Below are 27,019 nucleotides of genomic sequence, written 5' to 3'. Positions count from 1 at the left end.
TTTTCACCAAAAATAACTACTTCAGTCAAAGAGGGAATGATAATTGCTAGTTCCACAGACAACATAAGAAACCACATGGTTTTAGCCCAGAAAGCAACATTGAATGACCACCCACGGGCTCATCGCACAGTTATCTCCTCCAGAAACAGGAGGAGAAGATACGCTTCACTTTGCCATTGACCTAGAAAAGCTCCAATGAATAAATAAAGCCTAAATTGGATGAAAAGCACTATGTGTAGAAAAGCCTCACCCCTTGGATTTCCTCTCTCCCTCTTCTCCTCAACCAAGGAGCCATGCCAACTCTTTACAGAGATGGGGGTGCTGCAACCTTCCCAGGGCAAATATCTGGCTATGGACTTCGAGCCAGCATGCAGACAGACGTCAGTTTACTCTATGTCCTTCCATAGAAACCTCTGGAGAACAGAAGCCCATGGTACCCAAGGCTCTAGAGGCGGAAGTTAATTCCTAGCTACTCAGCTTACTAGCTGTGTGAGCTCATACAAGATACTTAATCATGCAGAACCTCCAGACTCTCAAATTGAAAAACAAAAACAAGCACAACTTCTTAATATTTATTTTGTGAGTTCGCAGTGAGAAATAACTAAAGTATTATGTGTGAAAGTGTAGCAATAGACTGAGTGTGTCGTGGTCGCTTGACGAATGACAGCACATATGTATTTTAGGATTAGAGCTTTAGAGATCCTTCACTGGAGATCTTTTGATGCTATTTTGGAATTTTGTCTAAGCATCTTAGAAAATGAGCAAATTCATTAAAAGAAGGGGAAAAAAGACACCTATGAACCAGAACAGTCCACAGCTGGAGGTAACACAAAGCAACTTAGGATAGGAACCCAAATCTAACTATCAAATTTGGGTGACAGAGAGAAATTTGAAGAAATCACTCATTTTCCGAGGATAAACCAGGTGGGTATATTCTGACCATTTGAAATCCTATCTCAGTTTCTCAGAAGATTACATAATTTTCACATGAATATCTGAAATAATTTCCTTAAGTAACAACATGAATTTGCAAACAATCCCATCCTATCTCTTTGCCTAGGTATTTTGATTAACATGATGTTTAGGCACATCCAGCCATCCGGACTTCCCATGTTCATCCAAATATGAGCTCATACCCAGAGGCTGGGTGCCGGACGTTGCTCTGCCAGTCCATTCCGGCTTGCCTCAAGTAAAACAGTAAGGGAAGTGATTCTCAGAGATGGAGAGGAAGGGAATACAATACAAAAAAAAAAGAAAGAAAAAGAAAAAAAAAAATCACTCGGCCACATGTAGGAAGACCAAGAGAGAAGAGAAGTCCCCAGCAGCCTGGTTTATGGTGTGGCTTGACTTTTTACATGGGTACTGGGATCTGAGCTCAGTACTCTTCCCCACTGAGTGCTCTACACACCCTTAAATACTTTCCTTTAAAAAAAGACTTATTTTTCTTTTCATTAACTCATTTATTTATTCACTTTACATGCTTGTCATAGCCCCCTTTCTTTTTATTTTGAATTATGAATGTTTTGCCTGGATATATATATATATATATATATACATGTACGTATGTATGTATGTTTGCACCACATGCATGTCTTATGGCTGCAGAAGCCAGATGAGGATTCCCGCAACTGGAATTAAAGATGGGTGTGAGCTGCCATGTGGGTGCTGAGAATAAAACCCGAGTCCTCCTCTCTCAGAACGATGAAGGCTCTCAGCCACTGAGCCGTCTTTCCAGCTCCCACTCTTAAAGACAGAGGAGGACTTCCATCCAGAAAGCCGTTGGGATTTGACGGGCTTATCGATGTGGAAACTTTTACACTAGGTGATTAAAATGTGGCACTAAATGTAAAGCAACTGTGGATGTGACCAGCCAGCATTAAGAGCAAGCATTGCCTTCCCTGGAGTTTCTAGAAGGCAGAGCTAATGATAATCTGCAGCACAGAAACTCCAGTCAGGAAACCCTTTGTAAGCACAGCCACACTTCGTTAAAGCAGAAACAGCAGACTGAGCGTAGAAGCTACCTACCATGAGCATAGAAGCAACCTAATTAAACAAGTGGAGATGGAACAACCTAGAAACTTTAATGGACACATCGCAGCTTTACAACTCTGCCGCGCCAGGTTTATTAGCGAGATCAAGATAACTTATTGCAGAGACTCCCAAGCCTCTGTGGCATTCAATTCATGAAGATGTTTACCAAAAAGAGTGACTTCCTGAATCTCCGAGTGATTAAAATTCAGTGGTTACAGGGCTGCCTACTCACCTCTCTTATTTTCCAGCTCTGCGAGTAATAGCGGGAATCTAGGGCGATTCCACCGGAACTCACCGTAAGCGGCACGGATCTAGAACGGTGGCTGTTTACACTAAATGAAGAGAACTGCAGTGTGGAAAGAAGGCCTCACTGCTTGGGATGGGCCGTAGACACTGGCAAAAAATAAAAAAGCGCATCTTTATCCGCACCTTGGCTCTCGCTGAACAGGAGGGTTCTGTGGGCATCCCGGTGCAGGGTGAGCTCGTTCTACCCCTACGTAGTTTCCCAATCATTCCTAGATAGAGATAAGCATAGATAGAGATTTCTGTAATAGTAGTAGCTAAGTTCTTATTTGAAAAAATCTCCCAAACCGAGTGAATTCTAAATTTCACTACTAACACATTTTTCTTGGTAGATTTATGCTCAGTCTCCCAAGCCAAGGGCAGCAACAATGGTGCCTTCTCTAGGAGTCATGAATTTCTAGTAGGAAATTAGAATTTGAATCTCACCCCATACCAACTGACTCTGTCCCCTGAGGCAAGTACGTTCATTTGTCTAGACTGCACAATGGATTTAATATCTCAAATTTCCTTTCTGTTCTCCTGTAAGAAACTGTTTACTCTGTATCAGGTACTATTCTAATCCATCATTAATAAGTAGACTTATTTCACGTGTACATTTAACCCACGGAGTATGTAGTCATCCTTGAATAAATCCCATTTTATAGACAAGCACACTAAGGCACAAAGAGGCTAAGCACTCTGCCCCAAACCATTAAGATAGTATCTTTGGCATGTCGCTTGGCTAGACTACAGTGCTCAGATAGCCAGCCAGACATTCTTTGTGTTTTCGTGAGGGTGTCTATTTTTTTATGTTGATTTATTAGTATTTTTCTTGCATGAGGTCAGCATTTCAGCTGATGGTCTCTGAGTAAAACAAGTTGCCCTCTGTGTTGTGGATGAGCCTCACCAAACCTGCTGGCCGCCTCTAGAACACAAAGTCCTGACCTCCAGAAGCTAGAGAAAAGTCTAACCATAGAAGGCCTTTGGGCTTTAACTGCAAGATCTGGACTTGCTATCCAACCACCCTTGAACCCACACTGTAACTTTCTTTAGCCTCCAGCCTGTAGACCTCTCTCATCAGCTTTCAACTCATCCAGCCTCCATAGCCTTGTGAGCCAAAACTGTAACCTATGTCTCTTTTCCTACATACATAGATGAGTAGCCCACTGGTTTCCTTTCTCTGGCAAATACAGACAGAAACAATCGCGCACTAATGTAATAGCCAGGGCACCCCCGTGCAAAAGATCCAAAGACAGAGGGTGTGCAGGTCATGCACACATCTCCTGTAGGGTTTTAGAATCATGGATGATACATAGATAGAATTAGCTCATAATGGTTTTTCTATGATCATTTAAACTACTCACGTGGTTCAAATGGGCATAAGTACGTGACGTTCTAGGCAAAGTTACTGAAGAATTGAACATCATACATAATTCTAGTAGAATTTATCTATTTGGAGCGTCTCTAACTTTTTTTTTTGTTCAAAACAGGGTTTCTCTGTGTAGCCTTGGCTGTCCTGGACTGACTTTGTAGACTAGGCTGGCCTCGAACTCACAGAGATCCACCTGCCTCTGCCCATATCTCTAACTTTTGGGGCTTGAATTTAGGAGTGATTATATTCTTATAAAAAGGCCCACATTGACATAGGGAGGAAAATGAAGGGCAAGAGTCTCACTCTACGGATGCTTTTCCTTTTAAATATTTATCTTGCTCTCCACTCTTGGACACTCTCTGAAAGAGCTAAACAATAACCATTGTCCATAGGTAGATTTTAAAAGCTCATCACTTCAATATTTTTACCTTATTTCTACTTAATTAAGTACCAGCTTTGTTTGCTTCCTTTGTAATATGTCGTACAGGCCATTTTCCTTTTCAGGCTTCCAAATCAGCCCTGGCACTTTAGAAACTGTGACCTTAGGAACACAGCTTTAAGCTAGCCCAAGAGTGAAACTTTGCAAACGTCGGTCCTTTTAATCAACCAGTAAAAGTCCAGTCAGGAGAGAAGCAGGCAACTTTTGTTAGGGGCTGGTAGACGTGCCCTTGGAGAAATCAACAAAGATTTTTAGAACGTCAAGCCAAGTCCTCGCCTTCACGTGTGCTCAGCGTCAGAACTGTGCAGCTTGCTGATGGAGATCAATGTCTTTCATAGCTAGGAGGCCAGAGCCCCAGAAGATAGACAGCCCCGCCCAAAACAGAACCTCTGTACACAAAGGAAATAAGTAGGTAAAACACACGGGCACGAGGATTCTGGTTTGCATTCATGTATTTGATTATTTCCCTCCCCCAAACTATTAACTCTGAAACTCATAATCCACTGAAGCAAGAGAAGGGAAAGGCAGAGGTTGAGTCATCTCGGCTAGATTCAACAGTGCAAAGGAAAAAGGGTTAGTTTGGACCTCTTTGTTAGTTTAGTTTCCATCTACCCCAATGTCTAGACATTCAAATGAGGGGTGATGCAGATCTTGTCTCCGACCACTCTTATTAAAGGCATCTTCATGTGCAATGTCACTGCTTACATGAGTTTGTTTGTATTATCTTTGAACTTAATGTGTATAATTCTGCCTTTGTCAACATCTATTCCTATTTCCTATAAGCCTTAAAACTCTTCCAGATGCCGTGTAAATGCAAGGCCTTTGGAATGCGGCTGGCCTCTCTAATCTGGTTGCAGAATCACCACTCTCCCTCTCCAAATCCCACGTAGCTGTCAATTTTAGGCATTCATTGTCGGAGGAATTTATATCCCGCAGTTTAAGATGGATGCCAAATCTGTAAAAAATGTAACCTTGACCGACCACCATTGGCATCTGTGCTGTTTAAAAGGAAAATGGACTCTTGAGAAAATCTGAATGCTTATCTGCTGTTTGCAATTGCTTAATGCTCCAAAGTGCCACTCTTCTGTCAAGGCCCTTCCCACCAGGCATTCAGCCTCCAGCTTCCATCAGAGCTCTGGACTGAATGCAGCCAGAGCCTCAAGGATGTCAATTTGGATACTAAATAGATGAGTCAGGATTAAAGTCATCTGATGCTTACTCTTTCCAGCAGTGTGGCGTGACCAGCTGCCCTGGGCCCAAACTCTGCACAGAGTGTCTTCTTGGACAAAAATGATACTCTAACATGACTGTGCAAAGTGTGCTAGACATGGGATTAATAAAAATGCATGACACAGAAACCTTTAATCAATATTTCTGTCTTCTTTCCTCTCTCAATCCTCGGCTGTAGTTGTTCTAGTTTTTTCACTTTTTTGCATTAAACTGTAAACATGAAAGGGGAAGGACCATAGTCAGAAGCTTGAGGAGCAGAGTGAAGAGAGCTGAGTTGAGGAAGCACTGGCCTGGTCTCTGTCAACATTGTGACATGTTTATTTTTTATTATTGTTATTTATGAGTATTAGATATAAGCCACGTAAATAGATCAAAGGAAGAATATGAAATGTAAATAAGTCAAACAACTTCAGAAAACATAAGGTGGGCCCAACAAAAAATATGCTTGCTTTGTCTAAAAGCAAGTGTTAAACTATCCCGAGAATGAATTCAACCAGTCAGTTCTCATCAACCACTTTAAAAGTCCAGTCAGGAGAGAAACAAGCAGCTCTCCCTAGGTGCTCCTTGAATGCTCACTTGGAGAAAGCAACTAAGACTTTAGAAGGCAACAAGTGCCCATGTTCATACATGCTCAGTCAGGCCTGTGAGGTTTGCTGGTGAGGTAATATTCTTTTCATTTTTCTGTCTGCATGTACATGTGTGTGTGTGTGTGTGTGTGTGTGTGTGTGTGTGTGTGTATGTATGTATGTATGTAAGCAGGCAAAAACACATTTGTCAGTGTGGGCAAGTTTGAAGGCCAGCAGTAGAGGTAGATGCTGGAGTGTCTCTAATCATTTATTCTACCTTATGTTTTGAGCCAGAACCCTGCATTAACATGAAATCACCCTTGCTTCTAGACTGGCTGGCTAGCAAGTCCTCAGGGTTGTCTTTTTGCTGGGATTAAAGATGCATCTTTTTCTTTTCTTTTCTTTTACTTTCTTTCTTTCTTTTTTTTTTTAAGATTTATTTATTACATATATAGTGCTCTACCCACATGTACACCTGCATACCAGGACAAGGCACCAGATCTCATTATAGATGGTTATGAGCCACCATGTGGTTGCCAGGAATTGAACTCAGGACCTCTGGAAGAGCAGTCAGTGCTTTTAATGGCTAAGCCACCTCTCCAGCACCCAAAGATGCATGTTTTTATGTCCAATTTTTTACTTGGGTGTGTTGAATCTGAATGCAGGTGCTTGTGCTTTTGCAGCCAGCACTGAAGCCACTGAGCCAAACCATTTTCCCAGCTCTCAAAATATTTTTTTTTTAAAGGAAGCTTTCAGAAAAAGAGCTCTCTGCTTGCAAGCTTTTGGATGTCGAAGGCTCAGTCTTGATACTGGCGTTTGTATTGCTTCCCTCCCTCCTTCTCTTGGTTTGCACTGTTCCTCTGACCTCCCTTCTCTAAGACAGGGTCTCATGTACCCAAACTAGTCTTCAACTTACTGTGTAGCTAAGGGTGATTTTGAACTTCTGATCCTCCCGGCTCTATCTCCCAAGTGCTGGGATTGCAGGTATGTGTCACTACACCAGGTGTATGCGATGCTGGGGGTGTGACCAAAAGCTCTATGCTTGCCAGGTAAGCACTCTGAGTGTCTCTGCCAGCTCTGCTCAATCTTTGTGATGAACAATTGTGTGGTAAGTTCACCCATGTAATACTTGAAACTCTGTTGATTGATAATAAATGTATTCCTAAAAAGCTAGCTTAATCTATTGAATTTTTGGATAACCAAGTAAAAGCTCTGACATAGTTTGGTTTAACCCAGCATTTTCTTATGTGTCAGCCTTCCTACTACAGGGTTAAAAACATGGTTAATGAAAGCTGGTCTCTGTGGGAAAAGACTTTTGCTTTTCCATATGTCATAAAAGGGCTTGACAGGGTCTGAACAAATAATTCTTTCCCAGGCTTTGGACTGTGATCCCAGGGCTAAATTAATTCCTTTTATCTTAGCATTTTTCTCAGTTTGAAACCAGCCACAGAAGGGAGGCCCCAAGACTGTGGAGGAGCTAACTGTGGATACCATGCAGGATTCTGAGATTTGAGAAAAAAGCCTGACTCACCTAAACATCATTATCAACAATGCTGTGGGTCTTTAAGTCTTTTGGATATTCGAAAGCTGTCATTAATTTAAAACCTCAGCTTGATCAAAGACTTGTGTGTAAGAAACAGGAGACCAAAAAGAGCAAATAGGATATAAAGTGGTAAACTGCTTGTTTATTCTTTCGCAGTTCTGGGAAAGTGCCGTTTGCATCTTAGATGTGGAAAGTTGGTCGGCCACTCTCAATATCTGCTTCCCTTCTCAGAAGCAAAGCAACTGGGACAGTGTAACTCCACGTACTCCAGCCTATACCCACTGAGAGGAGGGCCCAGTGTTCATTGTGCATGGCTGCCTTGAAAATGAGGTCTGAGTTTGGGGATGGCTTGTATACATACATACATACATACGTACATACGTGTGTGTGAGGGGTGGGGGGGGTTGTATGTGTGTCTGTGTGTTTGGCACAGCAGAAAGCTGTCTGTTAGCCAGGTGTGTGGCACATACCTGTAATCCCAGCATTCAGGGAGGCAGAGGCAGGCGGATTTCCAGGAGCGAGGCCAGCATAGTCTACAAAGTGAATCCAGGACAGCCAAGACTACACAGAGAATATCTGTCTTGAAAAACCAAAAAAAAAAAAAAAAAAAAAAAAAAAAAAAAAAGAAAAAAAAAAGAAAGGAAGGAAGGAAGAAAGAAAAGAGAAAGCTATCTGTTGCGGAAAAGAGCCCACAGTTGTTAATCTTGCCTTCAGGAAACTTTGCTGTGCTGTAACACTGCAATGGAAGGAGAGCTGCTATGGATGGATGGGAAACATGGTTGGACATAAGGAAGGCAGGACAACTCAAGACCTGAGGACTCGGTCTGTCTTCATGAGGTAAACATGGTACAAAATGTTAGGGCCAAAAAGATGAACAGACACATCTGTGGTAAATAATCACAGCATGGACATGGAGATCTCTGTATAAATGGATGACTGCAAACAAACACAGCAAGTGCGATAATATTAGAACCACATATCAGAGTCTACAGCTAGTGCACAAATGCTTACTGTTCTGAAAGTGGTTCAGATCACGCATGCGTGTAATTGTATATGTACAGGTGTGTGTGTATATATATGGTAAATATGTATATATGATAATATTTACTTGGTAGAACATTAAAAAGATAAGAAATCATCATATAAGTGTACTCTGTGACTTTTATTAAAACCTGCATGCCCTTGTTTCTAAACAGTGACATAGAATGTTGGGTGTGTTTATGGAGGAGAGTAGGTGGTAGACCAAAAGGATTTTTCCGACTTCTACTTGTCCTTTCAAAGTAATCCAAATTGTCTTTGGGTTTCTTTGCTATTACTCCCATTTGTGGTCAAATTTTGATTTTTATAGGCCGATGTTGATAATTACGCCAGAATAAACGAAGCAAGAGGCAGGCGGGCTCATAATTAAAATGTGTCATGGATTTGCACAAAAGCATGAAACGCATTGCTTAATTTCTTAGGGAAAGTGTCACATGTAGATGAGTCATTTTTAAATGACCCCATTTAAGAAGCAGGACTGCAAGAAATCCCAATGGCAAGCCAGAGAGCAAGCCAGTTTGCAAGAGGCATTTGGAAAACTTATGCCTCTTGTTTATTCTGACAAAGCCCAGGCCCTGTAGCAGACACTGTTCCTACTCTCCCTCCCTCTTCTGCCCTATTCCCCTCCCCTAGACCTCTGACAGAAGGGGTACTCCTCCCCTACCATATGACCACAGCCTGTAAGATCTCATCTGGATAGCCTGCTTTCCATTCCTCTAAATAGCTTCTTTGTATCCTTTTAAAAATATTTATTTTACTTTTAGTGTGTATGTGTGTGAGTGTGTTTATGAGTGCAGGTACCCCCAGAGATCAGACTACTCTAGAGTGGGAGTTATAGGAAGTTGTGAGTGACTGACAGGGGTGCTGGGCACCAAACTCATGTCCTCTTTAAGAACAATATGTGCTCTTAACAGCTGAATCATGTATCAATGCTACCTCCGGTTTTATTTTTGTTTGTCTTCCTCTCTATAACAGGGCACTAAAATGTAAATGACATGATATAATTCAAGTATGACATCCTTAAATATAGGTGCATTATTGATAGGCTTCTGAACCCAAGAAATAAGCTACTTGGAATTTGTAAAAAAAAAAAAATTTTTTTTGAGTAACACAATTATAAAAATGATTATAGTTTCTGTGATGATTAAGATTTCTGTTCAAAACCACGAAAGACGGTAGAAAGACAAACCTTTATATGCTCGTGGCTGTTTGAATAAGAAATGTCCCCCATCGTCCCATGGATTTGGAAGGTCCTGTATAGAGAGGCTGGCTGAGAGTACACAGCCCCGCCCTGCTTCCAGTTTACCCTCTCTGCTTGATGCTTGCATCGGAAGGTGTGTTCTTTTACATTGCTGCTATGGCTGCCATGCCTGCTGCATCTCGCCGTGCCACCAAGCCATTATGGACCATCCCTCTAAAACCGTGAGACCAAAGAAATCATTCTTTCTATCAGTTGCCTTTGTCAGAGTGACAGAAACAGAAAAGTAACTCATACACTAACTAGCATCAGAGAGACGGCCATGGCTGAGAAGAGCCTGAGCACAAATTTCTTTGCCTCTTTAATCATTTATTTATTGCCCTTGGTTTGAGGAATGTGGGAAACCTTGAAACTTTGGACTAGGAAAATAATTGAATGCTGAAAGCAGATCGTACAGGGCTATTCTAGCATAAGCCTGGAAGACAGCCATGCTTAGGGCAAGGCAGTGTTGAAACCACGTTCAAGGAGTCTCAGAGGGAACCAATACCAGCAACTAAGGTACAGGACATTCTTTTGATATTTTGGCAAAAAAATAATGTCTGCTTTTTGCCCATATCCTGAGAACATGACTAAGGCTAAATAAATAAGTAACAGAGTACTTTCTTTGGCAGAGCAAATTTCAAGCCAGCATAACACTGCTTCATAACGCATACTGTAGTCTAAAATGAAAGTGGCCAAGTGGAGCATTAAAAATAAAAATACAAAACACTGAGTTTGGAGCGAAAAAAGTAGTAGAAAGCTCAGTGTTACGGCCAAGGCATGTTCTAAGAGAGGCTGTCTCTCTTAGGAAGGTTAGCACGGTTAGGAGAGGCCTACCTATACTGGAACAATGAGAAAGGTGCGTAGAGGGCAGCATCCTACCCAGCAAAGCTTCCAGCTTATGAATTCGAGAATAAGGGGATTTCTGCTAGTAAAAAGCAAATAACAAATGAAAGCCATTACAAATGTGATTCAAGGGGATCAGGATCCATCCCCAGCTGACAACTGTATTTGGCAGTGTCATTCACATGGTGTTGGCTTTAGAAGCTCACAACATACAAGAGTGAAAGGGTCTTGGATTCTTCATCCATGGTTTTGTATAGCCACTGAGGCAAGGCAGTGTATGTCATGGGGGTCCTTGCATGAAGACCCTGAGAGAGCAGAGGGCCCTGAGAGCCTATTGTGTAAAGCTGTTAAAGTGGAACCTGGCTGCCACTGACCACTGGCCAAAAACCTGACATCTTGGGCAACTCAGCTGTACCCTTTGCAAAAGGTGATCCCAGGTGGTCTTGATGCCTGTTTACACCTCCTCAGAGAGTGATGGAGAGGGTCTTGAGCCCCTCATTGAGTATCCAGCTGCTTTCTACCCTACCACTGGTTGTATTCAACGCTGCCTAAATGCATGTAGCCTCAGGAAAGGGTTAGAGTAAATAGGTTAGGAAAGACTGGGGGGCTAGGGTTGAAGTGGCATCATCTATGCACCTATACAGAAGCCCTCATCCCTTCTGGGTAAGGCTTTTCAAGTATAGCCTGTTGTGGGAAGAGCACACACACCTCTGGAAGTAGCACCACCACTCTCCCTCATGATCTATAGGCAGCCCAATAAACTCATTGCTTCCCCAGAGTGAAATTTTGCAGAATCATTCTTCAGTTTTCCTTTGGAACCTTAGGAGAAGGAGTAGACACTTCTTATGTGTCCTGCTGGGAAGGAGTTTCAGTAAGATTTGGTTTCAGTGGAGACTCCATGATGTTGAAGAGACATCTGCCATGAGATCTGCATATAAAGAGTGGAACCAGTCCAAGAGACAGATGTATATTACAGACAGCAAAGCTGTAGGGACAGAGCCACCTAAGTCTTTTGAAACTGTGGTGTCAGACAATAGACATGGAGCTATACGATCTGGCATTTTCTCTACTGCTGTTCGGTCTCACTTTGGCCCAATATTTTTCCAGTGTGTCTCAATTCTTCCCTTTTTGGAATGGTAGTGTATATTCTGTGCCACTGTATGTGGGGCGTTACTAATTTGCTTTCTGATTTGTAGAGGGCTATGTGTTAGGATTCTGCTTCAGACTGCCTACCTGTGATGTCACTGCCTACCTGCCAAGGGGGTCTGGCATTAACCAAAATTATAAAAGGCTAAACCCTCCTCTCGGCTCTTTTCTCATACATCCATCTTTTTTCTCTCTACCTCTCTCTCTCTGTCTCTCTGTCTCTCTGTCTCTCTCTCTCTGGGGTACCCCCCTCCCCTTTCCTTCTCTCCCCATGCTCATTTAATAAACTCCTTATCTAATATCTGTTGCCTGGCATCTTATTCTCTTACTATGGTTAATACACTACTCTGAGTCTCAAAAAAGGCTTTGGACTTGGACCTGCAAAAAAAGTGTTAAAGGTGTTTAAACCTAATAAGGACTTTTGAAGTTGGACTCACTACCTTTTGCCTTATGATATAGCTATAAGTGCACAGGGCTAGGGAGCGGAATGTGATGGTTTGAGTGAGAATGGCTCCCATAGGCTCATGAACTTGAAACACTTGGCCTCCAGTTGGTGGTACTGTCTAGGGAGGGCAAGGGGAGGCACAGCTTTTCTGGGGGGAGCAAAGCATATCACTGCAAGTGGGCATAGAGAGTTCATATCTTTACTCTACTTCCCGTTTCCTCTCTGCTTCCTGTTTATGGTTAAAGATGCCATCTTGTAGCTTTCTCCTTTGGTTACTATGCCTCAGGGGAGCCTATATTAGTGTGAGGTAGCTCAGGGTAGTGTAGTGTTGACTAGGTCTGGAGAAAACCATAGATGGAACTTATTTTCAGACAAGCCTAACATGCCCATGCTGGAACTGAATTCTGGAAGCAATGGTGTGAATCTAGAGGTTTTGATAAGAGGGAAACAAGATCCGTGATTTAGAAAACCAGCATGATGTCATGGTAGTCATGAACTTGAAGATAAAGACATGGGCAGGGGGGATGAAGAAAGTTTTTGGAGTATAGGAAAAATGTCAAACAAAAAGTTGATTTTAACTAGAATTGAAACAAAAGACAAATGAAAAAAAAGGGGACCAGACAAAAAGACTCCATGAGCTTGGCTGATCGGGCAGATCTGGGTGTTTGTGTCATCTTAGATGAGGGACCCTCAATTCAGAAAAGGTTTCAATAAGATCAGGCTATAGGCAACCCTGTTGGGCATTTTCTTTAGTTAGAGATTGATGAGGGGGAGCCCAGTCCATTGTGGGTGGGCTGGTGGTCTATTTTCTGTAAGAAAGCAGACTGAGCAAACCACGTGAAACAAGCCAGTAAGCAGCCCTCCTCAACGGCTTCTGCATCAGCTCCTGCTTCTAGAACCCTGCGCTAACTTTCCTCATTGATGAAGAGTGATGTGAAAACATACACCAAGTAATCCCTTTCCTCCCCAGGTTGGTTTTAGTCATGGTACTTCATCTTAGAAGCAGTAACTCTAACTAGGGCAGTGTTAAGGACAAGGGAAGGACAAACGTAACATTAGGGCCTAAGCCTGGGTGACTAAGTGGTCACAGGAGTCAGAGTAGAGAACAAAGCCAGCCCTGGCTTGTTATTTTGAAGCTTTAGCTCAGCAAAGAGATGAATGAGCAACCCTGAGATGACTTGACACATCTCAAATTGGCATAGCTAAAATCCAACAAATGTTTATTGGATGACCAATGGAGTGTTGGAAATACAATTCTTGAGGTCAACGTACAGGTCAAAACCAGACAAGATTCACCTAAACAGAAATGATGGGGGGGAGTCCTCAAAGTGTGATTGGTGTCAGAGAACTGCACGGCTCACCAGAGCATAAAAGTAAGGGACCTTGGGGAGTAAACACAGAACTGGGGGCCTGGGGAGGTGGTTCAGTGGCTAAGATCACTGGCTGCTTTTGTAGAGGACCCAGGTTCAATTCCCAGCACCCACATGTTAGCTCATAGTTATCTGTAACTCTAGTTCCATAGGATGTGACATCTTCTTTTGTACCATTTTACAGACACACACACATAGGCAAAATAACCAAATACAAGAAATAAAATAATTACAAAAATGAAAAAAAAACCAAAAAACAAACAAACAAACAAACAAAACAAAAACGGGGAGAACTCAGGAAGAAGGGCCAAGGAAAGAGAAGACCACATTTCCTAAAATGGAGCACAAACGTGTCCATGAAAGCCAAACGCCCAAAGAAGGCACTAATAACTTTTTGGAATTACTGTCTCCAGCTTGGGACAAAGATGTGGCAGCCCCATGAGAACAGGAGGCTTGGATAGGTGACTTAGATCTGGCGGCAGATGGGGCTGAGGATGCAGGAACACAACAGAGGAAGGGCTCCCTGGAGGTGGGGTCAGACACAATGGACAGCAAGCACAGGGATAAAGCCAAAGCTCTATAATTGAGGCCTGGGGTGAGTCGATGCTGTCAGCACTGAGGAATGGTCAAACATCAGCCGTTTCTTCCTAGCGAGACCCTGAAGCTCCGTTGCCTCCCACCCGAGAAAGGTGTAATTACAGGACTCAGGGGATAGTTAGGAGGGTTAAATGAAGTGTTGCGCCACGCAGACTGGGGCACGCTAAATGCTAGTTCCCTTTCACGGCTGCCCTCTTCACAGTTTCCCGGCAGACACGCCGATGAGGCTTAGCCTCCGTGTGTCAGCGGCAAGCCTGTCTCTACGTACTTGGAAGGACAATTTCGTCTCTTCCAGGCTCACCTCAACACAGAGTCTGTGTTTCTGAGTCACCTCAGATTGCTTGAAATTCAACAATGTTTGTGTCAATGTTTCCATGTTGGGGTTGAGGCTTAATTCCAACTTTGGGGGTGTACTGTTTAAAAAGCATGGCAGACTGCCAGAAGAAAGTGACTATCTACATCAGCGAGTTCAACATTAGCTCATCTTTACCCACACATGCGAAATACTGATAACTCTATTCTGGGGTGAGAGGAGAAGGTGAGGGTTGGAGACATAGCTGATATGCCTTCTATTTTTTCCTTAAATTATCACAGAATATGAACAACTGAATTATTTAAAAAAAAAAAAAACTTATTTACACAAAGAATTTAAGTCTGTGCTGTGATCAGGACCATGATGGGTTAGGTTGAGCTGTCAGTCTGAACTATTTTCCACCAATGAAGACAGTGGTGCATTAGGCGGTGCCCTGAAGCTTATAAAGGAAGGGCGTGCCTCCCTGGAACAAGTGGATGAGTTCAAGACTTATGCTTGGCTTCCAGGACGAGCTCAAGAAGAGAGCTGACTTAGTGGTGATGGCTGGGTGACAAACTAATTCATTTATGCATCCGCAGAACAGAGGTTTCATCGAGCCATCTACGCTTATGCTGATTAGCTAGAAAAGGCTGCACTGGGATGACTAAGTGGGGGGGGGGGTCTTTGTTTTCATAGGATATATAGTCTCCTAGGCGCGATAGATACTATCATACATAATTTAAGTTTTATAAAGATGTTGTGAGAGATGTAAGAAGAGCCCCCTCGCCTAATGTGAATCAAGATAAGCACAAAGAAAACAGGTCCCACGAGCAGCAATAACAATGTGAGGCAGACCATTTGCACAGCATTTAGCATGGATGGGGCAGTTCTAAAGCACCTGACCATTATAAAGGATGAGGAGCAACTGAAGAAGCCACGTCACAACTGTTTCATTCCTGTTCCCAGGCTCAATCACACTGTCAGTTTGGATGAAGGCAAGCTCTTGGGGGGTGAGGATGTCTTTAAAAATTCAAAAACAACTATATATATATGTATATATATGCAATACTTTGTGATAATTTTCACATCATGACATTTACTTTTGACCAGCCACCTTGGCAAGCAAAAATATTTACTTTCAATCTGTGCTTTCTGCTGATTATTAGATCTAGTTTGGGGCTCCGTTCCTGGGAAGCCTGGCCAGCTGCTGACTAGTACGCACCTGCACGAGTCAGGTGGCCTTGTTTCCTTTCATGGGAAACAAAACAGCAGCAAGATGGGTTGTTGCCCAGAAGATAAGTTCAGAACAGAGGCTACGTGAACCAATCAGCCATTGTCACAGCTTTTCCCATGCTTGCTGATGTCACAGAGGTGAGGGCATTCTGAGGCTCTGGCAGGACAGAAAGGGCCCGCAGAAGAGTCACTGAACACCCATGCTGGCATACACGGCAAACTCTTGTATCTTTCATGCTACACCCCAGGACCTACTTCTGCAGGCCGCACTGGTTGATGTTGGCTCTACAGCCTCAGGGATTTTTTTCAAAATCAAGGAAGTCTGCTCAGCTCAGAACAGGGCAAAGAAGTTTCACAATGAAAGCCAGTCTCTGGTAAGCAGCCCTCCTCCCGTGAGTGTTAGGTGCAGACAATTATTCCAACAGTGAAGCTAAGGCACAAAAAAAGATCAATGTAAAAAGAGAAATATTAAGACAAATATAAATGGTCACACAACAGTTCAGCGGTGCTAGGAAAGGGGCAGGGACCAGACAAGACTCAGTGTGTCATTGTTGATAGAGCCTTTCAGAAGAAAGAGAAATAAGGACACTGTTAGTGACAGTTCTACAGAACAGACATGAAAATATTTCCATTTATAAGACCCAAGAAACCCACAAAGAAAGAAAATGTAGGTTTGATAAAATGTCATGCAAATAAGAACAAAGGCAGAGGTGATGGTATCAAATGTTACATTCACCTAAGAGCAGACATCTGTATACGAATAAATAAGTGACATCTGTCTGTTAAGAAGAAAAAGATGTCTTAGAATTTCAAACACAAACTTAATTGTGTGGGTTTCTTAGATAATGAATCCTTGACATAAAACTCAGAAAAGTGGAAAATCAGAATACGAAAATGCACAAGAGAGAAATACAAGCGGACAGTTAGAAAATGGAGTGTTACCTGTACAAGATCAAGCCAGTCTGAAGCCCAACACAGCTGGGGGGGGGGGGGGCGTGGCTCAGGGAGCCCTCCACTAGCTGAAGAGCTTTAGCAACTGCTGGCTGCTGGGGAGGGAGAGTCAGTTTTCTTCAGGGACGAGGTTCCTGAGAGGCCTCCCAGGGGGGTACCCCTACATCCTTGCACACACCAGCCACAAGTAGAGAGCGCTCGAGGTTGGAAGGGGAAGGAAAAGGGAAGGACTAGGGGGTTGGATTTGACTAAAACTCATTACATGAATGCGTGACATTCTCAAACAACAGAAGAAGTAATCGATGGGCGTCATAACTGAGCTTCAGAAGGAATGAGTTGAGAGAACAGTGCAAAGACAGACATATAAACAAGGACAGCTGTCACAGTCACAGTTATCAGTCAGGACTGCCACACAACAGTGAGTCCAGCACTAGTGGATATAAAGCCTACACAGGAATCAAAACAGAGATGTCAAAGATTTCTGTATGCTATTATTTTAAACTTGGAGCAGTTTCAAAAATAATTAAACACAGACAAGACCTAAATAACATAATTAATAATACAAAATCTGGTTTTATTTGATTTTTGAGCTCTGAAAAGAGAATAGTTTTTATGGACCCATGGGACAGTCATTAAACTCGGCCAGAGGGAAATATGATAAATTCATAACATAATAATGATAGAGGTAGTACTCTCTGATAAAGATGTATTAATCATAAAGTTAATAGGCAAATTGGGAAACAAACAAAATTTTCGTGCTACCTCAGAATCAGAGGGGTCTGTCTTTAAAAGACAAATATATTTTTGAATTATGAAATTGGTTAAAGAGACTCTTGAAGAAATTAATACAACACTAAAATCACAATGGAGAAGAAATCATATAACCAGATGGATTAAACATTTTAAAAATCTTCAGCAAATCTAATAAAGTAGAAATAATAATTGGCAAAATTACTAGGTAAACTCACTAGCTGTTTTTTTTTTTTTTTTTTTTTTGAGAAGTCTATAAGATTCAGATTCTTACCTTGTCTAATTATGAAAAAAAATGAAGACCATAAAAACATGTGAGAAGAGACTGGAAAGATCTACAGCTGAGAGACCCCCTGCTCTTGCCGAGCTTCTGGGCTTGGCCCAGCACTCATGACAGGAGGCGCAACTACCTGTTGTAGTAAGAATTCTGCAATTTTGGTTTATTTAAAAAACACAGAAATACTTCTTACATGCATTCTGGTGCATACGACTTGATCACTGCCCCTTGGCAGGAAGGCCTTGCGGGCACACAGAGGAAGGGGATGCAGGGTGTCCTAATGAGACCTGACAGGCTTTGGCCAGACAGTTGGGTAGGAGGGCTCCTCATCAGAGGTCTAAGGGAGGGGAATAGGGCAGAAGAGGGAGCGAGGGAGGGTGGGAATGGGAAGGGAGGGTGAGAATGGGAAGATAAGAGTGAGGAGATAACAATTGGGATAACAATGAATAAATTATAATACATAATATATATATATATAATATAAATATTACAAGATTTGTTTTTGCTTTAATCCCAGGTGTGAGCTATGGGGCTGCTTCAGACTGTCCACAGCAGTTGACTATGATTTGCCTCATGCTGTAGCAGGGGCATACTTTTGCCAGCTGCAGATAGTTTCACAATTGTGTGACAGCTGTGTGACATTTGGAATTCTGGGAACTTTTCAGAGTGTTTATAAATGCTATGGCCCTGAGAGAATGGGTAGTTTGTTGTTTCTTTGTTAGTTGTTGGCCACCGTTTGTTAAATAGCCATGTGCAAAGAAGAAACAACAAGATGAAGAAATTAGATTACCTGACCACCAAGATCAAACTTGTCCCAACTCAGCAGAAAGTAGTCTAATGAAAACATTGTGGGGCTGGAGAGATGGCTCAGAGGTTAAGAGCACTGACTATTCTTCCAGAGGTCCTGAGTTCAATTCCCAGCAACCACATGGTGGCTCACAACCATCTGTAATGTGATCTGATATATACTGTATACATAATAAATAAATCTTAAAAACAAAGAAAACGTTGCTCTTTTTCTGACCCCTGACGTTATTCAGGGATCTCCTTGCATTCTTCTCCATCCTTTTTTCTATCTGACCGAATGATAGGCATTTGAAAGAGAAGAAGAAAAGAGGTGGAAGAAAAAATACACAAAGTAGTAAAAGTCCTGTTACAACCTGAAAATCTAGCTCTAGGAAATCCAACACTCATTTGTGGCCTCCATTCATGTGGCATGCACATAAGAGATACACAAACATGCACATAAAATTAATTATTAAAATTATATACATAATTCACATGTATATATAGCATATACATTTGCATATATAAAATACAATGGAGGAATAACCAGAAAGAACACTAAAATAAACCTAAGAATTTACCTGTCAATAATTTGCAAATAAATTTGAGGAAAACTGAGGTAATAGTCACTAACATTGTTTGAGACAAGCATCTTGGCATCGAAACAAGCTAATGATTTTGACATGAAAAAGTTACCCCTGTTGTAGGGGTGAACCTCAGTCCTCTGGCCAGAATCCTTATATAAGAAGAGAAATTGTCACCCTGACACAGAGACTAGATGCGGTCACAAGAACCATTAGCTGGATGGGGTCAGGACGGCCTTCTCCCCAGAGCCTCCACTGGGAGCCATGAATTCAGACCCTGACCTCTGAAATTGTGAGAGAGCATATTAGTAGTATACCCTACTGGCAGTCTGTTGGAGCAACCTAGGAAATGAACAGAGAATGAAATGTCTCTTAAGCAGACAGTTCTGTTAATTTCAAAGCATATATCCTATGGCTTGCATTTCCTCCCTGTGTCAACTCCTACACTCATAGTCTTGCCCTATTGTCAAACAAAAGCATGTACAAAGGCTCCGAGGCAAGAAAGAATTTGTGTAAGAAGTTGTAAGCTGGGGAGGAGACCTGATGACCCTTTCTACCCATCCAGGACTGTCCCCAACCCCAACAAAGTCTAATGCCTCCTAAGATAAGTTATAGCTCACCTTGTCTATGTAGTCTTCATCTGATGGGTCTCAAGGTCTAGCCAGGTTAATAATAAAAAAATCAGAGAATGATACAAAGGAAAAAGAAATACAAATGAACTAATAAGGCAGAAAGATCTCTTTCATAATGCAAATGACCTCCAGTTATTGAGCTCAAGAATGGATTAAAAAAAAAAAATCCATGATACAAATCACTGGCACCAGCTAGTTCAACATCTCAACCCATGCTGTATATTCAAATAAAGTGGAGTGAGTTAGAGCAAGTGATTGCCTCTGTCTGTTTTCATTTCATTGTTTGGCTGTTTGCATTACAGTACACTCAATATTTTTGTCACGGATTATTAAAAGAAACCAGGAACAGCTGTTGGTGGCTGCAAGATTATTTGTTTGAAGTATCATTCCACTCCTCTGAAAGAATGCTCGCACACACGTGCAGATGCACACACACACACACACGCACACACACAAACACACACACACACACACAAAGAGAGAGAGAGAGAGAGAGACAGACAGACAGACAGACAGATATATATATATATATAGAGAGAGAGATAGAGACAGAGAGAAAGACAGAGAGACAGAGAGAGAGAGAGACAGAGAGATGGGCAGAAAGTGAGAGACAGGCGATCAACATTGAATCATGGTTGGTTGAGTAGGCAGTGAGGAAAATATCCTATCAGAAATGCCTTGCCCTCCAGCCTCCCCTGAGTCCAAAATAAATACACAAGATGTCCAACCAACAAAGAGTGCTTGTTTCCATTTCTCTTCTTCCTCTCACTTTACAGTAATGGATTCTCTTACTTGAAGAATCTTGTTGAACCTGGAAGGGCGTGACACTGATCTCCAGTTTGACTGCCAACCACCATGCTTTGGTGTCTTTGTTTGCTCTTCTCAGTTGGGGCTGCCTTGCTCGGAGCAGTGAGTTAATGAGGGACATGGTGGTAACGCTATGGTACAGATGGTTTCACCTATGTAATTATTCTCATAGACCTGTTTCCCACTAAACATGAGAACTTCTACTTTTTAGAATTAGGAATTTCAGATCAACATTATCTTCTGGCTTTTGGAGGCTAGTTGAAAATGGTTCTTACTAATTTGGAGGTACATTTGGAAAGCTACACACCTTTCCCTTCTGCAGAGTGTAGCGTAGATCAGAGGCAGGTGTGGTCTCATGACATAGCTAAGTTACTACACAGCTAAGTTACACGGAACCTTTAGACAAGCTTTGTTTTCATTACTTTACCTTTCATGATACCAGGAAAGAGGAAGCTATTCCTTTAAAATACAGTTGACAAAGAACTGTGACAGACACCAAAATAAATTGGCAGACATTGGGTTCGTTGGACAAATCCATGACATCATAACTCCCTGTGTTTGTATTTCATTTCTACAACCCAGAGAGGTGGGCTCTGTGATCTTTCCACTTCTGAGGGCAACAGGGCAGACTCAGGAGGCAGAAGGCGAGCACGTGTATGCCTCTTCCATAAGTAAAGAGAGGGGTGACAAAAGCCACATTGGCCTCATTTATAGAAACCGTCATTGAACACTGATATGTTCCCAGAGCCCTAATGGGTATTGGGAAAGTCAGGGAGATACAGAGGGAGGAAGCAGCCTGTGAGTTCCAGGCCTATAAACTCAGAGGCTTTTTATAATGAAAAGCAGGAGGAGTCATTCAAAGAAAGGCAGAGATTTCACATAGTCCATGTGACTAGGGGGAAGAAAGCCTAGATGGCGGCCACAGTGGATACAACGCTTATATGCCATCCCAGCCTTCTGGAGGCCAAAATGGAGGATGAACTATCCCCATGGGTGCTGGTTAGTGGAAAAGTCAGCCAGTCGTCTAAATTCAAGTGTGGCCAGGTACTCCACCTCCCGGCATGACTTCTCCCATTTGCCGGGACCACTACACCGTGCTTTCTTCTTTCTCTGCAGCTGCTTTCTTATGGCTATCACTATTCCATACACTCTGCCGCCACAGCCTCAGTCCTTGCAAAAACAAACAAACAAACAAACAAAAAACAAAACAAAAACAATCCACTGGCTTCTTTTACCCAAAGCTGAACATCTGATGTGAGAATGGCAGAAGACCTGATGGAGTGTGCTTTGGTCAGAGATATTTTGGTTGGTGGAGATCATATCAAGGGAACACCCATTTTTTTCTAGCATTTTCAGCTGAGCAAAAGCAGTATAGCACTCACGTGTTGGCAGGATGTCCAGTTCTCTCTGCATTTTCTCAAGAAGCTCTTAGGCAATGTTCCATCCAAAACGGTCGCTATTTCCAGGCAAGATCAAGCCAGCAGGACAGGTGCCCTAGAGAAATAAAATACATTGAGAAACTTCGGCTTGTGACTTCAAGAGAGTAGAAATGGGAGGTGTAGTTACTCCAAACCATCCCAGTCACGCAGTCACCTCCACCCCTGCTTCTACAAGGCTGAGCTGTAAGATGTCCCAAGACGACAGCATTTGTCCTGATTTTACATTGATCCTTTAAAAAAAAATTGTACCTGTTTTCAGGGAATGGGAAAACAACAACAAGAAAAGAGGTATATATTATTTAGACTCTTTTTACTTAGCAATGAGGTTAAAAAAACGGTTATGTAAAGTCGATAAATGCCGTCATGCAATCAGAATAAAAGTTAGATTTCCCCTGAAATATTTGTTATTACAGAGTCAGGTCAAATGGGCTTAGAAGCTTCCTCCATGATGATAAGATTCTTCTGAGACTTTATGAAGAAATGCATTTCTGGAGAGATGCTTCCTCTGTCTAGAAAAGAGGGATCGTCTCCCCTCTCTGTTCCCAGAAGGCAAAGTGGTGTTTGCTATCCAAAAGGTTAAAAGTCCCTCAGATCGACTCTGGTATGTTTACACATGATCGGCCTCTCTCTAGGATTCAAGTTCATAGTCTGCTTCCCACAATTCCTAAGCTGAAAATTCTGAGGTTGCAGATATTTTTGAGAGTTTGGCTCCAAAGCTCACCAGGTCATAGGGCCTGCTGTAACCAGAGGTGAGGCTACCCACAGTGAGTCTGCAAAGAAAAACTTTTCACTTGGCTGTGGCAATCTCCTTTATGTGATTGCTGCCTTGGGCCTACACATGCACAGCACTCAGAACAGACAGACGCCACATTTCCTTTGCCATTTCTAAAATATTTTGGATTTTTGCCTAACTGTCTTGGATAAGGGACTGTGGATCTGTGCCACAGGAAAACAACGTGAAATGCATGGGGGCTGACCCTGTCACAGCTCCCATCACTGTGGGAAAGTGGGGACCCCTGGCCAGATGACTTGGTCTTTGTCTACGAGTTACTTTCCTCCCTTTCTGGTAAGTTTGTCTTACTTGGTCGGGGTGCAGGGAATCATGGTTTCTGGAAGAGATGTGCAGATGTGAATTGCAGATTCTGCAATCTCTAAGTGCTCTGTCCATTCATCTGCAACGCCCAGTGGTGCAGGCAACATCCACAATGGTCCATCTACTCCTTCAATAAATATTTATTGTGTACTTACTGTGGTAACATTGAACTATAAGTCTAGAGACTTGGATTTGTGCTGATGTGGCCACTTCATGGCTTTTATGTGGTTGAGAAAGGTGTCAGGCTTCTCAGAACTTCTTTCTAGAAACATATACTAATAAAAATCTAATAACATACTAAATTGTATACTTGTGCATTACATAGAACTTCTAACATACTAAATTGTATACTTGTGAATTGTATAGAATTTCTAACATACTAAATTGTATACTTGTGAATTATATAGAATTTCTAACATGCTAAAATGTATACTTGTGCATTATACAGAATTTCTGGGCTATTCATGTAAAGGTATAACATTCGATTGGCATTGCAGAATGGCCAAGACACACTACCAGGTCTGCAGGAGTGTGAGAAGGGAAAAGCAACATAGACACACACTGGAAGATGCCTCTATGCTGTGGTCTTAATCACTGATGCACAGGATCATTTGGAAGAAAAACTACTCCAAATCCTTAAGAGAAAAATATGGAAGGGGGAAGGGCGAGGGAAGCGTCTGGAAGGGACTCCATCTGAAACAGCTGCCCTGCTAAATCCCCGTTTCAAATCGCCTGTTAGCTGATCTGACTTAAGACTTTTTTTTTTTTTAATCAAGAAACAAAATCTGTGGGGTTTGGCAATTCAATTCATTTGCACATTCCACCCGGCTGCATATGGCGGGGCTGCAATGATCAAGTTTCCTTCAGAGCTTTATCATAAATCACAGAGATTCCGATGTGTCCTTCACAGCTTTAAGTTTTCAGAACCATCATGACTAATGAAATATTTATTCAAAGACCCTTAGCCACTTGCACAGAGTCACGTCCCTTTTAAGAGGGACTTTGATGAACAGAACAGCCCATCAGGAAAGCAGCTGGAGGCCCTCATTCTGGCCCCATTGCCATCCTCCACTTTTGGCCTTCACATCTGCCACCTTGAGGTTACCAAATGGCACCCTCGTAAACTGCAAGCACCCGCTTTTGCTCAACTTAACAGCTTTCAATTGGAAACACATCAAACTCTGCAGATACTTCTTAGGAGGGGGGAAAAAAGGCTTCCTTGAGGTTTTAATGCTTTGTGAAATTTATTAGGTTACAAATCAAGTTAATTTTTCAGAGAGTACCTAGTAATTTTCCTGGATGAGTTCCAGCATTTCACTGACGAAGAAGCTGAACAGGCAGGGTCAGGGTGCGCTCAATGTAGGCAGAGCTTCAGCCAAGTATTTGCAGAAGGTGTGAATGAACCCGTTTGCTGCCAATGGCTAGCAGCTGGGCTTCTATCAAAAGTTGCCCTGGCTTGTTAAAACCGAGGACTGATGAGGAAGGGCGTTGCTCAAGGTGCTCTGGGAGTTCGTTCCCTCATGCTGGCTGGGTTTGGTGGCTGCTCCTTCAGAAGCAAAGCCCATTTCAACGCATGTGTGCCTACACTGAACCCTATATCCACAACGCTTTTAAAATTGCTTATATATCTGTGATAAATTTCACCTGATTAAATCTTTCACACACACACACACACACACACAAAAGTTGTAGGCTGATGCTACATTTATTCTCTACAGTACAGATGGGGGAAACTGAGATGTAAGAAAAGTAATCGACTTGCTCCAGTGGCTGACTTACCGTGCCAATGTGATATGGAAAGAATAGCTCTTGGTATAAAGTAAATGTGTTTGGGGTGACCTCTTGCTGAATTTCTCACGTAAGTTCAGTGCTAAAAGGGGCAGCACATTGCCTTCAGTGGAAATATCTTCTCCACCAATGCATTGCTCACTCCTTATTCACAGAGCACGCCCTGCATTCCTCATCAGCATCGTGGTGTGAGCTAATAGTAGGCAAACTAGCCTGGATTTCCTCCATTGAGATGTGGAAATGTGAATTGTGTACAAACAAAAGCTCCTTTTTGGAGGAACTTCTCTTGGCTTGAATCCACTTGTGGGATAAATCCTGAAGATGAACCATGATTGGAGGTGCTTTACAGAAACAGAACAGATAGACTGACTATTAATTACAAAGGACACCTATCAGATTGTCCTCCATGACATGGGCTGAGTAACCTAACAATGGCCATCTGCATGCCAAGAGAGGCCGAGAAACAGTCTAGGAGGCTAGATGCCCCACAAACTCCAATCTAGAACTGATACCTGCCTGGAAGACTCCTTCAAAGCTATGAATCCACACTGGAAGGCTTGGGAAGCTGGGTCCAGCTTAAGAGCCAGAAGAGCAATGGCTGCATCTGAGTAGATGCACTAGCTAGCAAGATGTGAAGGCAGAAAAGCAAAAGCAGCACTGTTTTCTCCATAGACCTCTTTCTCTTGGGGATGCACGTTCAGGGTGTCCCCACTCTGAGGAAGGGTCCTCCCTACCCAACCCATCCCATTTGCTTAATCCTTACAGGAAATATGTTAGTTGAATCTACATTCAATGAAACTGCCAAATAGAACTATCATAGACTCAAAGATACAGCTCAAAAACAGGTAGGCAAAGTATTTGTCTTACACCTAATTGATATGCAAATTATAAACTAATGCTTGGGGCAACCAAATTACAGAAGGAATAAAGACAGCTTGAATGGGGGTTGCTCTGCTTTCTTTTCCATAGCTCTGAGTGGAGTTTGTATCTGCATACGCTTCAGCATGCAGCAAGAGTAGCAATGGATGTGACTTTACAAGTTGGCTGTTACCTTGGGTCAAAATCTGTGTAAATGTATGCATATAGTTCACATGAGTTGACTGTCAGGAGCCCGAGTGGGCCCATCTGCTTCCTTTAGAAATCTTTGCCAGTTCTTCATTTTTTGCACTAACATCATTTCTCGCAGATACTCTGTGTAATTGGTGATTTCTGATTGCTGCACGGAAAGTCTCTTCTTGATACTGGTGATAATCACTGCCTGATGGGAACATTTCACTCTGCAGCATGTGTAGTCATAATTATTGTTAGATTCCTATGTAAAGTTAATCAACCCTGAAGGGGGCTCCCTGCATGTCGCCATAGAGGTAACAGCTAGCGTCTCTGCTATTTGATTTTATCTGATCTCTGTTGAAGGAGAAATCATCCTGTGTTTACAAAACTAGCTTGCAAAATTGGACCTATTATGTGAAGTAGAGTCTGCATCTCTGGCAGATGTCTACACCTGGTTATTGATGTGTGCTGAATAAGATCCTTGCAGAAGTACAGTAGCTCTGGATGAAAGAAATCTGCCCCAGGTAATGCATTTCATTCTTTATAAATTGGCTAGGAAAGCAAAGTTCAATGAGGAAGTTTTGGCATCAACCACTTTTCTCCAGTGCTTTCCTTAGACTTTTCTTACCTGCCGTGACTGCTACCAAGTAATGTTGAAATGGAAATCTGTGACATTTTCTATAATAAGACATTTCTGAAACCAACGTAACATATAATCTCAAAGATACTTCTAGCCCCAAATACCTGCTACTATGGCAACTTAGAAGAACTCACTTTTCAAAATATTTGGATATACTGCTAGGTCTGTAAGACTTTACCAACTTTCACAAATTCTCTAGTTTGAAAAGAAGAAAATTTTTATATACCTATTAAGTCATTTCTGTTCATTGTGGTTTTTGTTAACTAGTTTTAGAACTTGAATCTTAGGAGATAATAAAACAAGTAGGCCATTGTCAAAGAAGTTTCTCTGTACACTGGATGGTGGTTAACACAGAAATTCACAAATAGAGCACAGAGAATGAGTGTTAGTGGAATGCTCAGCCACAAATAGAATATATATATATATATATGATAAGTGATATGGAATATATATAATTTCTTGCAGATACTTTGCATAATTGGTGATTTCTGATTTCCTTGCTGAAAAAAATTTTTATATTGGTGATAACAACTGCCTACACACACACACACACAC

The 27,019-nt window shown here is 42.1% G+C and overlaps 1 long non-coding RNA gene across 1 annotated transcript in view; it reads right to left on the bottom strand.

Moving 5' to 3' along the window:
• LOC127207757 (uncharacterized) overlaps nt 1–22,431 on the bottom strand; it is a 71,869-nt gene extending 49,438 nt beyond the window's left edge. Inside the window, exons 1-2 of the long non-coding RNA XR_007832966.1 lie at nt 22,305–22,431; nt 21,837–21,948 (exon numbers count right to left, since the gene is read on the bottom strand). This is a non-coding gene — a long non-coding RNA (uncharacterized LOC127207757). The remainder of the gene's footprint in view (nt 1–21,836; nt 21,949–22,304) is intronic.
• Between the last annotated feature and the right edge of the window lie 4,588 nt (nt 22,432–27,019).

This window comes from Acomys russatus, chromosome 24, assembly GCF_903995435.1.
Source record: "Acomys russatus chromosome 24, mAcoRus1.1, whole genome shotgun sequence".
Lineage (NCBI taxonomy): Eukaryota > Metazoa > Chordata > Mammalia > Rodentia > Muridae > Acomys > Acomys russatus.
Note: the sequence above shows the minus strand (reverse complement) of the source record. Positions and strands in the feature narration are given on the sequence as shown.